Raw genomic sequence first — 15,829 nt, forward strand, 5'->3', positions numbered from 1 at the left:
AAGTGTCAATATTTATTTAGTAGAGCCATCAAAAGACTATTAATCAGCCCTGTTCCAGTTTTAGCTTTTTGCTTAGTATTCTTTTCTTCCAATTCTATAGACTCAGTATTAATTCCTAAAAATAGATTCATTTTTCACCTGTGATTAAAACACATGAACTCTTTTAGTTTTTGCTCAAAGACTTTTTTTTTTTTAATAATTTTATTTTTTTAATGGGGTGACATCAATAAATCAGGATACATATATTCAAAGATAACAAGTCCAGGTTATCTTGTCATTCAATTATGTTGCATACCCACCACCCAAAGTCAGATTGTCCTCTGTCACCTTCTATCTTGTTTTCTTTGTGCCCCTCCCCACCCCCTTTCCCTCTCCCATTCCCCCCTCCCCCCTGTAACCACCACACTCTTATCAATGTCTCTTAGTTTCACTTTTATGTCCCACCTACGTATAAAATAATAGTTCCTGTTTTTTTCTGATTTACTTATTTCGCTTCGTATCATGTTATCAAGATCCCACCATTTTGCTGTAAATGTTCCGATGTCATCATTTCTTATGGCTGAGTAGTATTCCATAGTGTATATGTGCCACATCTTCTTTATCCAGTCATCTATTGATGGGCTTTTTGGTTGTTTCCATGTCCTGGCCACTGAGAACAATGCTGCAATAAACATGGGGCTGCATGTGACTTTACGTATCAACGTTTCTGAGTTTTTGGGATATATATCCAGTAGAGGGATTGCTGGGTCATAAGGTAGTTCTATTTTCAGTTTTTTGAGGAACCACCATACTTTCTTCCATAATGGTTGTACTACTTTACATTCCCACCAACAGTGTATGAGGGTTCCTTTTTCTCCACAGCCTCTCCAACATTTGCTATTACCTGTCTTGCTAATAACAGCTAATCGAACAGGTGTGAGGTGGTATCTCATTGCCATTTTGATTTGAATTTCTCTAATAGCTAAAGAAGATGAGCATCTTTTCATATATCTGTTGGCCATTTGTATTTCTTCCTGGGAGAAGTGTCTATTCATATCCTCTTCCCATTTTTTTATTGGATTGTTTGTTTGTTTGTTGTTGAGTTTTATGAGTTCTTTGTATATTTTGGATATTAGGCCCTTATCTGAGCTGTTGTTTGAAAATATCATTGCCCATTTAGTTGGCTTTCTGTTTATTTTGTTATCAGTTTCTCTTGTTGAGCAAAAACTTCTTAGTCTGATGTAGTCCCATTCATTAATTTTTGCCTTCACTTCTCTTCCTGTGGAGTCAAATTCATAAAATGCTCTTTAAAACCCAGGTCCATGAATTGAGTACCTATGTCTTCTTCTATGTACTTAATTGTTTCAGGTCTTATGTTTAGATCTTTGATCCATTTTGAGTTAATTTTTGTACAGGGGGAGAGACTGTAGTCCAGTTTCATTCTTTTGCATGTGGCTTTCCAGTTTTCCCAACACCATTTATTGAAGAGGCTTTCTTTTCTCCATTGTGTGTTGTTGGCCCCTTTATCAAAAATTATTTGACTATATATATGTGGTTATATTTCTGGACTTTCTATTCTGTTCCATTGGTCTGATTGTCTATTTTTCTGCCAATACCATGCTGTTTTGATTGTCGTGGCCCTATAATATAGTTTGAAGTCAGGTATTGTAATGCCCCCAGCTTCATTCTTTTTCTTTAGGATTGCTTTGGCTATTCGGGGTTTTTTATAGTTCCATATAAATCTGATGATTTTTTGCTCTATTTCTTTAAAAAACATCATTGGAAGTTTGATGGGAATTGCATTAAATTTGTATATTGCTTTGGGTAATATAGCCATCTTGATTATATTTATTCTTCCTAACCAAGAACAAGGTATATTCTTCCATCTCATTATATCTTTTTCGATTTCCCTTAACAATGGTTTATAGTTTTCATTATATAAGTCCTTTACATTCTTTGTTATGTTTATTCCTAAGTATTTTATTTTTTTTGTTGCAATCGTGAAGGGGATTATTCTTTTGAGTTCGTTCTCATTTGTTTCATTGTTGGCATATAGAAAGGCTATTGACTTCTGTATGTTAATTTTGTATCCTGCGACCTTACTGTATTGGCTTATTGTTTCTAGTAGTCTTTTTGTGGATTCTTTGGGGTTTTCGATGTATAGGATCATATCATCTGCAAAAAGTGATACCTTTACTTCTTCTTTTCCGATATGGATGCCTTTTATTTCTTTGTCTTGTCTGATTGCTCTGGCTAGAACCTCTAGTACCACATTAAATAAGAGTGGAGAGAGTGGACAACCCTGTCTTGTTCCTGATTTAAGGGGGAAAACCTTCAGTTTTGTGCCATTTAATATGATGTTGGCTGATGGTTTATCATATATGGCCTTTATCATGTTGAGATATTTTCCTTCTATACCCATTTTGTTGAGAGTCTTAAACATAAAATTGTGTTGTATTTTATCGAAAGCCTTTTCTGCGTCTATTGATAAGATCATGTGGTTTTTGTTCTTTGTTTTGTTGATATGGTGTATTATGTTAACCGTTTTACGTATGTTGAACCATCCTTGAGATTCTGGGATGAATCCCACTTGATCATGATGTATTATTTTTTTAATATGTTGTTGTATTCGATTTGCTAGTATTTTGTTTAGCATTTTAGCATCTGTATTCATTAGAGATATTGGTCTGTAGTTTTCTTTTTTGGGCCATCCTTGCCTGGTTTTGGTATGAGGGTTATGTTGGCCTCATAAAATGTGTTTGGAAGTATTGCTTCTTCTTCAATTTTTTGGAAGACTTTGAGTAGAATAGGAACCAAGTCTTCTTTGAATGTTTGATAAAATTTGCTTGTATAGCCGTCAAGACCTGGACTTTTATTTTTGGGGAGGTTTTTAATGGTTTTTTCTATTTCTTCTCTACTGATAGGTCTGTTTAGGCTTTCTGCTTCTTCTTGACTCAGTCTAGGAAGGTTGTGTTGTTCTAGGAATTTATCCATTTCTTCTAGGTTTTTGAATTTAGTGGCATAAAGTTTTTCATAGTATTCTACAATAATTCTTTGTATATCTACGGTGTCCGTGGTGATTTCTCCTCTTTCATTTTGGATTTTGTTTATATGAGTTCTTTCTCTTTTTTCCTTGGTAAGTCTTGCCAAGGGTTTGTCAATTTTGTTGATCTTTTCAAAGAACCAGCTCCTTGTTCTATTAATTTTTTCTATAGTTTTTCTGTTCTCTAATTCATTTATTTCTGCTCTGATTTTTATTATCTCCTTTCTTCCACTGGTTTTGGGTTGTCTTTGTTCTTCTTTTTCTAGTTCCTTAAGGTGGGAATATAAGTGGTTCACTTGGGCTCTCTCTTGTTTGTTCATATATGCCTGAAGTGATATGAACTTCCCTCTTATCACTGCTTTAGCTGCATCCCATAGATTCTGATATGTCGTATTGTCATTTTCATTAGTCTGTATATATCTTTTGATCTCTGCACTTATTTCTTCTTTGACCCATTCATTTTTTAAAAGTATGTTGTTTAGTTTCCACATTTTTGTGGGATTTTTCCCCTCTTTTTTGCAGTTGGGTTTCAAGGCTTTATGATCAGAAAATATGCTTGGTACAACTTCAATTTTTCTGAATTTGCTGATGTTGTTTTTGTGGCCCAACATATGGTCAATTCTTGAGAATGATCCATGTACACTGGAGAAAAATGTATACTCAGTCACTTTGGGATGAAATGTCCTGTAGATGTCTATCATATCCAGGTGCTCTAGTGTTTTGTTTAAGGCCACTATGTCTTTGTTGATTCTCTGTTTGGATGACCGATCTAGAGCCGTCAGCGGTGTATTGAGGTCTCCAAGTATGATTCTGTTTTTGTCAGTTTTTGTTTTAAGATCAGTAAGTAGCTGCCTTATATATTTTGGTGCTCCTTGGTTTGGTGCATATATATTAAGAATTGTTATGTCTTCTTGATTCAGTGTCCCCTTAGCCATTATGAAATGGCCATTTTTGTCTCTGAGTACTTTTCCTGTCTTGTAGTCAGCATTATCCGATATGAGTATTGCTACACCTGCTTTTTTTTGGATGTTATTTGCTTGGAGTATTGTTTTCCAGCCTTTCACTTTGAATTTGTTTTTATCCTTGTTACTTAGATGAGTTTCCTGTAGGCAGCATACAGTTGGATTTTCTTTTTTAATCCATTCTGCTACTCTGTGCCTTTTTATTAGTGAGTTTAATCCGTTTACATTTAGTGTAATTATTGATACTTGTGAGTTCCCTATTGCCATTTTATATCTTGCTTTCTGTTAGTTTTGTGTCATGTTTGATCCTTCTCTTTCGTTTTCTATCTTTTGTTTTTATTTGGTTGTATTCCATACATCTTTCCTCTGTTGCTATCTTTTTTATCTCATGTGCTTCTGTGGTGGTTTTTTCAATGGTGGTTACCTTTGAGTAATGAAAAGGTTCCCTACCCTGTTTATTGTAGTGAACTATTTTGTGAGTACTTTTGCACTCCATTGTCCTTTGCTACTGTTAATCTTCATCCTCTCCCCCCCTTCCTTTTTGTTTTTGTCACAGTTTAAATTTGGTTTTATTGTGTTCTTCTTGGAGCTTTTACTTGTGGCTCTGTTTTTTTTTTTTTCTTTGTATCTGATTGGAGAACCCCCTTTAGTAATTCCTGGAGTGGGGGTTTTCTGATGATAAATTCCCTCATCTTTTTTGTATCTGTGAATGTTTTTATTTCTCCTTCATATTTGAAGGATAGCTTTGATGGGTATAGTATTCGTGGCTAAAAGTTCCTCTCTTTCAGGACTTTAAATATTGGGGTACACTCTCTTCTAGCTTGTAGAGTTTCTGCTGAGAAATCTGATGATAATCTAATGGGCCTTCCTTTATATGTTGTATTCTTCTTTTCCCTGGCTGCCTTGAGAATTTTTTCTTTGCTGTTGGTTTGTGTCAATTTCATTATGATATGCCTTGGAGTAGGTTTGTTGGGGTTAAGAAAACTTGGAGTTCCGTTTGCTTCTTGAACTTGAGGCTTTAGTTCTTTCCACAGGCTTGGGAAGTTCTCATCTATTATTTGTTTGAGTATGTTCTCCATTCCATTTTCTCTCTCTTCTCCCTCTGATATACCTATTATTCTTATGTTATTCTTTTTGATGGAGTCAGATAATTCTTGTAGGGCTATCTCATTTTTTTTTAATTTTTGAGTCTCTTTCTTCTTCTCTCTGTTGTGCCTCAAGTTGCTTGTCTTCTATTTCACTAATCCTCTCTTCTATCTGACCTGTTCTATTAGCTAAGCTTGTTACTTTGTTTTTCAGCTCGTGAATTGAGTTTTTCATCTCTGTTTGATTTGCTTTTATAGTTTCAATTTCCTTGGACATATATTCTTTGTGTTCATTGAGTTGTTTTCTGAGCTCCCTAAACTGCCTTTCTGTGTTTTCTTGTATATCTCAGAGGATTTTTAGGATTTCTATATTGAATTCTCTGTCATTTAGCTCCAAGGTTTCCAATATATTAAATTTTTTCTCCATAGATTTTTTTCCTCATCTAGCTGTGTTACCTCTCTTTCTTTTGTATCCATGATATTCGATTTTCTCTTTCTTAATGGCATCTGAGGGTGGTTTTGTTGATAGTATTAATGAGATTTAATAAAGAATAAAAAGTTAAAAAAAATAATAAAAAAAATAAAAAATCAAAGAGTTGTTTTTTTTAAAAAAAATTAATAATGAAATAAAGAAAAATAAAATAAAATAAAAATTTTTAAAAAAGGAAATTATTCCCCCCCCTCCTTTTTTCCTCTCCTCTCCTCTCTCCTCTTTCTTGAGAAAATCTTGTGGTGAACTGTGAATTATAACAAACAATGCCTGTAATGGAGGGCCTGAATTGGGGAAAAGTAATAAAGGGGCAAAGAAAAAAAAAAAAAGAAAAAGAAAGAAAAACGAGAAAAAAAAAAAAAAGAAAAAAAGAACGTATGGACCCACAAAAAGCAAATAAGGAAAAAATTTGGGTCAAGAATAAAATGACTTGCTTTTAGGTGTTGGTTGTCTAAGAGTTATGATGAGACGAATAAGAGGAAAACAGAAAAATGGGGGAACAAATTAAAAAATTACTATTGTATTTAGTGGAACAAGAACTAGATAAAATGGAGAGCCAGGGATGGGAGCACTGCTAGTGAGTTACAAAGGTGAAGTAAAAAACCCCCAAAATGCCACAAACATAAGTTTGAGTCCCAGATAAGATAATTTGTTTGTTATTGAGGTTTGAATGAGAGGAGATGTAAAGGAGAAAGGAAGAAACTAATATAGAGGGAGAAAAGAAAGAGAGAAAGAGAAAAAAAAAAGAGGGAACCATTAAAAGAAGAAAAAAGAAAGGAGAGAGAGAGAGAGAGAGAGTTAAGGGTTTTGGAGTGCAACCCTCATAGAGAGAAAGGAAGAGAAGAGAAAAGATAATGGGAGATGTAACACTTATGGGTAGTGTAGTTCAAGGAGAGGAGAGAGTAAGACTGGCAGAGAGTTAATCGGCCAAATTGGAGGAGGAAAAAAAGTATCAAGAATGAAGATAAGAGAAACAAACGAACAAATATAATAAAATGGGATAGGTTATAAAGTCTGCAGATTATTCTTGATTTTGAGAGGTTATCTTCTTGCTTTTTCTTTTCTCTCCCTCTTCCTGGTCAGTGACTCTGTACCCCGGGTTCTGCCCCTTTGGCATGCTCAGGTAGAGGTTTGCAGTTGATAAGTCTCTATGGCAATGTCATGTATTGTGCTTTAGTCTCGTTGGCAGTCGAGGCTCATTAGCATTTATACGCTCCGACAGTGAGAGAGTCCGTGTTCCTGGAGCCTTTCTCCTAGTCTTTCCTTCCTCAATTAGTAGCCTGATAATCCAGCTATGGGGTTGCTGCTGCCTCTGCCTGGATAGTAAGAGGCTCAAAGAGCTGGCAACTCCCCACTCTATTTCCACTCAGTACAGGGCTCTGGGTAAGGCTCAGTCAGTCAGAGCTGCTAGCATAATCAGGCGGGCTTTCCGCCCACTCAAAGACCTCTGGCTCTGTCTGCCACTCTGTCCGGTAACACAGGCGGGCGCCCACTTCTGGGGCGCTTGGAGGAAACTCTCACTCACTGGCTGCGCACGCAGACCAGGATATCCGTCCAGCAGTCTCACGCTCTGAGTGAAACCCCCAACCGCAGTGAAAAGTTGCAGCGTTGGAATTGAGTCTTGTTCCTTCCCTGTGCGCAGCTTTTGCAAGGCGCTGGGGCGGCCCGAGATTCCGCTTTGGCCCACACAAAGGCCCCTGACTCTGCCCCTCTGTGCGATAACACGGGTGCGCACTGCCGAGGCACTCGGAGGAATATCTCATTCACTATCTGTGCGCGCAAACCAGGATATGAGGCCGGCCGCGTTTCCCTCTGAGTGAAACCCCCTCCAGCACGGAAAATCTTCACCGTTGGAATTAGTTCTCACTCCCTCCCGTGCGTGGCTTTCCCAGGGCGCTGGGGCTGCCCAGAGACTCTGCCCTCGGCCCACAGAAAGGCCTCTGACCCTGCCTCTCCGTGGGGTAACATGGGCACCCACTCCCGGTCCTAGGAAGAAATCTCTCGCCCCCTAACTGCGCACACGCCAACCAGGAGACTGGGTAAAATGGCCGCCCCGCTTGTCTTTCTTTGTTTGGTATTGGCGCGAGTGTTAGCTTGTATTGCCCGGGTTGCCACAGGATCAGTTTTTCCTCGGCTTGGATCTCCGTGCCACAGCCTGGTTCGGCCATTTGTGCCACGGCCTGGATCTATTCACCCCCTTTGCCCGCCTCAGTTTCTATATTCACAGTTACCAGAGAAAGCCGCCCTGTTTAGGTTAGTGAGGAAGGCGGAGCATTTCTTGCTCCCTATTTCCTTCGGGGTTTGGTTATATATTTAGCCAATTTATCACTCGACCATACCTTTGGGTGTATTGCGAAGCATCTGGAGGCTCCAAGTATAGGTTTTTCTGTTTCTGGTTGAAGATCTTGTTGAGTTTTGGGGGAGATTTATCGGTATCGCTTCCTACCCCGCCATTACTCTGACGTCATCTCGCTCACAGACTTTTTTGTTCCCTACATATTTCTAGCCAGGAGGCTATTTTTCAGATATTATTAATAATATATATTAATGTCTATAGTTTGAGTGTTTATTCTGGCTTTGAGTTAAATGCTTTATATACATTATAATTATTTCTTACAAAATTTATTTCTTACTACCAATGTGTAATAGTATTTGTGCATTCCATATATGGGTGTGAAGGCTGACGTTAAGTAAACTGGGACAGATTCACCTAACTGTTGTGTTCTGAAACCAGAGTCACACTCAGGCACCTATTTCTGACTTGCAAGCCCATGGTCTGAGAGTAGGACTTCCAAAGAAATAGTAACACCTCTGATTTACTTAAGTCCAAATGGTCACATGATTTCTTGTTAATTATAATGAGACTTCTCTTTGAGAAATAGATGACATTCCCATTTTATAGATAGAGATTCAGTTGTAATAACAAATACATAACATTGTGGTTTTGGGTAGCCTTGATCATTTCAGGTGTCTTTCTATTGCTATCATAATCTCAAATATGGCTTTATTTTGCTTTTAACATTTTAATCTGTTTGGGGTATTGGAGTTTTAGAATGTTGTATGCTTCTGGAGAAATCATTTAAATGACAATACATTTCTATTTTCTGTTACTGTAGCCTGCAGGTAGCCGAGGCATTTGTACAAAATCAGCACTTGGGCTGTACATTGTTAAGTATAATGCAAAAGCACTCCTGGGTTTTTGTGCCCACCCACATTGCAGTATTGTGGGAAATAAATGGAAGTATACAATTTGGGTGAAGATAGGTGGTAATTGTGGTCCTTAAATGAGGATTGTTTTTGCTGCCAGGTAATCTTTAGAAACCAATGTATATTTCTTGGCTAAATCTCCAGGGTTGACTTTTTAATAGAATGCAATCTAAAAAGTAGATTTATCATGAAACACTGATTTTTCAAAAAAAGATGAGAATTTTATTTTATTTAATTTTAAAGATTTTATTTTTATTCATTTTTAGAGAGGGGAGAGAGAGAAAGAGAGAGAGAGAGAGAAAGAAGGAGGGGGGGGCTGGAAGCATCAACTCCCATATGTGCCTTGACCAGGCAAGCCCAGGGTTTCAAACCAGCGAAGTCAGTGTTCCAGGTTGATGCTTTATCCACTGTGCCACCACAGGTCAGGCAAAAAAAAAAAAATGAGAATTTTAAAATAGTTCTTTCAATTTAGAAAAAGTTGAGAAACTGATTTGGATTTCAGTTCTTATTCAATAGTTACCTGAAAAAAAATATGAGCTTAATTGGGCTAATTGTATGACTGGCATATGAAATTCCAAATCTGTAAACTTTAGATGATAATTTACAAGATGGGAAATCCAGTTCTAATTGTTCAACAGGGAAATTCTAACTCAAATAATGCACATGGTAAATGTGGTGTGAAAGACTATAATGTGATGATGTAAAATAAAAACAAAATGAATTGAAATAATAAAAATAACTGGAATTGACCACCTCAGCTTCTGGATAATATAACACACAATGTAGTATTACTGGTAGGGTTACATGATTATCTTTTAAATTTGTTACTATATATTCTTATACATACAAAGCACATACACATATAAGTCCTTTATACGTTAATACATGTCTATATCTACTTAGTCTTTATCTCTCAATCATCTATCTATCTATAATCTATCGTCTATCTATATCTATTTATCTATCTATGTCAGTACTGATATTATCTATTGCAAAGATAATTGCTTTTTTAGTAAATAATTTGGATGTACCAGGCAGTTATAATCTTTATAATAAAATTGTAGCCAAGTGGGACATTATTATTGGATAAAACCAACAATGTGGTGAAACTTGTGGCTTTAGATCTCCTATTTAGTAGGATTATTCTGATAACCTAACAACAAACAAAGAATGACTTAATTTTGGAAGATATATTTGTTTCTATATAAAATTGGAAATTAAAAGTAATAACAATAATAACTTATTATAATTGTAATAATATTGTAATAACATACTTGTAGAAGGTAAAATTAGTTTACAAAAACTTTTTAGTTCACCTTCACTTTGGTATCTTTAACTTCTTTCTTCTCTTTCCCATCAATTTATTAAAATCTCTCTAGCTACCACTGTACCTTTATTTCCTTTCTTTGTGTGTTTCTTGAATTATTAACCTAGACTCTGCTTTTTTTTTTAAATTTTTTTATTTAAGTGACTTTGTTGGAGTGACACTGGTCAACAAAATCATAGAGGTTTCAAGAGCCCAAGTCTACAGCACATCTCTGTACACCAACCATATTGTGTTCACCTCCACAAGTCAGGTTTTCACCCATCACCTTTATCTCCCCCCTTGCTCTTCTTCTCACTTCATATTCTATCACTAGTGGTGGGATTCAGCCAGTTCACATGAGTTTGGCAGAACCAATACCTAATTTTTTATTGAGTTCAGTGAATTTGTTAAAATGGCACTTGTAATCAGGGTTCTCTCTAAGGTGGGCACCTGGGTAGCCGCCCATTGTGGAAATCACAAATTTACATTCTTTACTGTTTTTTAAAGTTTATCTGTGCAACACTGTATTCTAAGTGCCTGTAGTAATGTTCATTCCATCTATAGCTGAAAAAAATTGCAAGTGAGGATGCCAATCAAGAAGCAATAATGGAAATATCTTAAATAACAGTTTTATTGTTTTTTGTCAGGTATTACTTAATATTTTTACATTAATATTTTAAAACTCTTATAACATAATCTAGTTTTATGTTCCTCTTTTATTGTTCTTATTTAAGTATTAAATGCATGAAATAATGAACTACCTTTCGGTATATCATTTTGTTATACTTAAAATGGTCATTAGGGCAGAGAACAGGTTGTTAAATTATTTCAATCCCACCACTGTGTATAACTTCACAAACATGTATGCTGTTCTTGCCATTGGCATTCCTAGCTGATGAATAAAATAGAAATTTGTTTAAATTAAAAGAAGTAAAGAAACTTTTCTATTAAAAGGGATTCATCTATTCTGTTATAATTATATATTCAATACACACATTTCTTCATTGAACATGCAGTGTATTCTACATTTTAGATATTGTTTTATTGCTGGAGTGATGGTTAATAGACAGATTCTGCCTTTGTGGAAATTACATTTTATTGCAAGAAAAAGAAAGTAAATGCATAAATGTGTAATATGTAAATAAGATAATTTCATATTATAATAAATAAAATGCTCCATAGTATTGGAAGAAAGAGGCTGTGGGGTCGGTGTCTTTGGACTCTGGAGGGCAGGATGGTCAGGAAGGCTCTCTGGGGAGGTGATCAGAAACAGAAGCTCACTGTGTGAAGACTGGAGGAAAAGCCTTCAAGGCAGAGCTAAAAAGTTCAGTGTTTGGCACTAGGGACAGAGGGCTGGCCAATGTGGTTGAAGTATCAGGAACAAAGGAAACAGGATTGTTAAGTCAGCTCAGAGAGGGGGAAGGTTGAGCCTTTTTTCCAGTAAGAAATTTACATTTTACTCTCTTTTCAATGAGTAGGTGAATTTGGGATTTTAAGGAAAATATAAAGTGGAGTAATGTGATTTTATATAGATCATTCTGATTCCCATGAGGCCAAAAGGAACAAACCTTATCAATTGGAATATTTTACCTCAAGGGTTGATTCCTGGACAGGGGATCCTTGGGTTACTACACAATTCTGTTCTTACGGCAGTGATATAACCTGAATTTTGGTGTAAGTAGAAACACACCCTAGCGTTAGTCACTTGCCTATCCTAACACAGTTGTAAAATCATAATCTAGAACATAAAAACACAACTAAGCCACAGAAAAAAAGAAAAGGACATAAATATACCATACTGTACACAAAATAAAATGACAAAAACTGTAAAAAAAAAATCCTTACCTTTACTCCTGTGGTTGGCTGCACACTGGAAGGGGCATTGCAAGGCGGGAGAGAGTGACCTATTGGGAGAAGGGAGCTGGAGAGGCAGGAGAACCTGGAGATACTGGGTCAGGTGAATCAGGATTGCCTAAGGAACGTGCAGGAGACGCTGGGGATGATTCTACCTGCACTACAAGTGTTTTATCTTGAGAAGCAGCTGATGTAGAGGGTACAGGATCTGTTGCAGACCTCTCTGCCTTCTTAAAGAATTATTCCAGGCTTGTCTGTAAGTATGACATAGTCTGTTAAGTACGATGCTAATGTTATAAGCTGAAACACTCATGTCTCAGTGTTTTAAAGTTTTTATGGGAGTGAGCGTCATAAACTCAAAACTTTGTATGTCAATACTGTTGTAACCTGAGAACACCCTGTACTAGTTTTGGCTTTTGAAATTCATGGCATTGTAATTGATTAACACCAGGATGGTCTGAATCAATGTAGAGAAATGTCCTAAAAAGTCTTATATATATACACATGCAGTATATATAAATTGCTTTATATTCATTTTTAAATATCCCCTAATTTTATTTATATATATATATATAATATACTTGATATATATACTGCCTTAAATGACTTTTATTTCCACAGAAATGACTTAAGCTCAAAGGGAAAACAAATGGTTGGATTCTATCCCCAGAATTCATTGCCTTTCTATATGTTACTCCTCCCTCTTTTTTTTTCCATTTTGTCTTCTTCAGATCAGTTGAATTTACTTGCTATTTCTATGGAGAAATTATTTTTTTAATAGCATAACAGTTTTTCAGTTCTTGCTTATTCGTGATTACGTGTACTCCTGGCATTGGTGGGAGGGGATGGGTTCAAAATCATCCAGAAGTCTAAACCTCAGTGAATATAACTGTGTAATACAGTGGAGAAGAGTACAAAGCAGTCTGGAGATTTAATTGTCAGTCCTCCACTTTGACAACTTTTCACTTCGGCACCCTTGACTGCCAAGGTTACTATTGATATTTCTCAGTTGTCCTGCTTCTCTTGGCTCCTTGCTGCTGCTTGGGGAGCGATTTCAGGTTTTCTTTCTCTCTGTGTATTTATCCTTCAGTTTCCTGTTTCTTTTCCCCTCAGCTTTTGCTGATTCAAAACTGATTTAAAGTTTACTGTTTTTATAGGTGAATGTGAAAATTCTGAAAGTGCATTGGGCTGTTGACTGTGGTGGAAAATTGTACTGAGACTTGGTGTTTAGCACATTGGATGGGAAGTGAGCGCACCCTCCTCAGTGCTCCAGTACAAGGTCAAAAAGAAATGTGCCATGCAACTTTCTTTTTCTTTGGTTTCTCTTTGACATTGCCCCCTTTGTCAAAAATCCCCTACTGCTACATTACACTTCAATTTGCTCAAGTTTGATTGTTATTTAAAAATCAGAATAAGACTGCCTGACCAGGTGGTGGTGCAATGCATAGAGCATTGGCCTGGGACACTGGGGACCCAGGTTTGAAACTCTGAGGTCGCCAGCTTGAGCGCAGGCTCACTCATAGACATGACCCCATGGCACTGGCTTGAGCCCAAAGTTCGCTGGCTTGAAGCCCAAGGCCACTGGCTTGAGCATGTGGTCACTGGCTCAGCTAGAGCCCCTGGGTCAAGGCACATATGAGAAAGCAATCAATAAACAACTAAGGTGCCGCAACAAAGAATTAATGCTTCTCGGCTCTCTCTTTCCTGCCTGTCCCTGTCTCTCTCTCTGTTTTTTTCTCTCTCATTAAAAAAAAATCAGAATAAGACTTATTACAAATTGGATTTCTCTCTGCTTATTTTCTTTTTGTCCAGTTTGCTTATTCTGTCTCTCCTCACCCACCTCTTTCATATATTCTTCTTCCTGTTTCTCCTTTTGCAATTCCATCCTAAGGTAATGACACATACTTCTTCTACTCACATTGACACCTACACAATAGCTTTGGTGCCAGGGTACCACCAACATTCAACATTCAGCACCAGTTGTTAAGAACAACTGTGGGCCAAGCCCTAGGTATTCACAAATGTGTTGGACACAGTCCCTATCTTTAGGAACGTTAAATTTGAGTGGAAAGTTATAATACAGTGTGGCCAGTGGTTGTTGTTCATACAAAGGTGTTGGACACATCCTGTGGGAGGAATTCTAATGTACTCCCTGATCAATGAATAGAAGTTAGTATTTCAAAGAGTGGATGGAGGATGCAGTGTGTGGCTGATATGTCTCAAGTAACAGAGGTGAGCTCTACTGGAAGACTTTGAGGCAACTTAGTAGAGTTAAAGGAGGAGGAACAGCATAAAATCAAATTAGAGTTATAATGAGGCAAAACTAATTTCTTTTTACTAACACTGATACAAGTTTTTGTACCTTGCTCAAGGTCATAATCTTTTTCCCTCTGCACGTAAAGGGAAATCATGGGAAAGTTTTAATCTTTTGAAAGGTGTCTCATAATTGTAGTTACATATCTGGCTACACCATAGAGACTGCATTACATTCAGTCAACAGTGTTCATCAGGCACTTAGGAAGTACTAAATACTGCAGATATAGTGGTGAAAAAGGCAGACGCTGACCCTGCCTTTAGTTCCTGAAGATGGCATAATTGATGGCAGGAAGTCCAGTTAGGGGGCTGTGGTCTGTGAGAAGTTTTGGTGGTAGTCTGCACTGCAGTATTGGTGTAGAGATAGAAGTAAGTGTATACATTTAGGAGATACTGAGGAATTAGTATTAAGAGAAGATGGTAATTGACTGGTTAAGGGTGGGGTTTAGATGAGAAGGGGAAGGCATGGGCTTTTTGAGACTTCCAAATGTTGACCTTCCAAAAGTTGCATCCTTTTTTAGTTTGACAACCAGGTGACATGGTGGGTGTTTCTATTTCCATATGTCTAGTTATAAGTTTGACCAGCTGTCAGCTTTGTCATCTTGCGTGGTGGGTGCACAGTGGGATGGATAATACAGTGGGTCACTGACCTTGCAGCAAAGGCTGTTTGCTGTGGGAAAGCTATTATCAAGAATTATGCTAAGCAGTTCTTCTTGTCAGATGAGTTTTGCTAAACTGCTCATTCTTGTAGATGATATGCAGTACCATGAGTTACAGGATTGGATGTAGAGGGGAGGCAAGATGGTTGGAAAAGAGTCTATAACAAAGCTAGTAGTCCAAAAGCTGAGGGGAAACTAAGGCAATAGAACGGGAGACTTTAAGTGGTCATTTGTCTACTGAGAGAAGAGTCCTAAAGCATATTTCTCTAAGAGGCTTCCTGAGGACACGAGTATCCTGTGTTACTCTGTGGAGAAAGGTTTCTGGAAAATGCTACACAGTTAGATATGCTTCTTGTTAAAAAAATAAAAACCTGGCTAAATTTGTTGAAGCCAGAATTTTACAAATATATTTGCTCCTTGAATTTCACTAATACTGTATTAGCATTCTTGGAACTGGTTTCACAAGGCACACATAGGAAAATGCTCATTTAACCATAACTCAGCATTTATTGAGAATTTACTCTCTTCTATGCATAGTGTTAAACACGTTTCATGGATTTTGCTTACCTCTTAGCAATGTCGTAATGTAAGGATTTTAGTATCAGACAAGTCTGGGTTTGAATTGTTAATCTATTCTATTGTTAAATGTACCTCTTGCAAATTTCCAAATTTCATCATTTTTAAAATGGGGATAGATATACCAACATCCCAAATTTGTTCTGGAAAGCAATTAATGTTCTATAAAACAAGCAATTAATGTTCTGGAGAAAGTAGGTGCTAAACTTTTATTATATGTAGCTATTATTTTATTACATGATTTCTTTGCATTCCTGAGTTTTGTGGGCTCAATTTAAAAATGTTGGTATTTTTCTACCTGCTTTTCCATTTTTCTCCTACTTTTAATAAGTACAGCACAGTGGAGTCCAACAAT

The 15,829-nt window shown here is 36.9% G+C and overlaps 1 protein-coding gene across 2 annotated transcripts in view; it reads left to right on the forward strand.

Moving 5' to 3' along the window:
* The window catches only part of TAFA2 (TAFA chemokine like family member 2), a 541,685-nt gene that overhangs the window by 354,845 nt on the left and 171,011 nt on the right, over positions 1-15,829 (forward strand). The gene's annotated exons all lie outside the window — the stretch shown is intronic.

This window comes from Saccopteryx leptura, chromosome 2 (assembly GCF_036850995.1).
Source record: "Saccopteryx leptura isolate mSacLep1 chromosome 2, mSacLep1_pri_phased_curated, whole genome shotgun sequence".
Taxonomy (NCBI): Eukaryota; Metazoa; Chordata; class Mammalia; order Chiroptera; family Emballonuridae; genus Saccopteryx; species Saccopteryx leptura.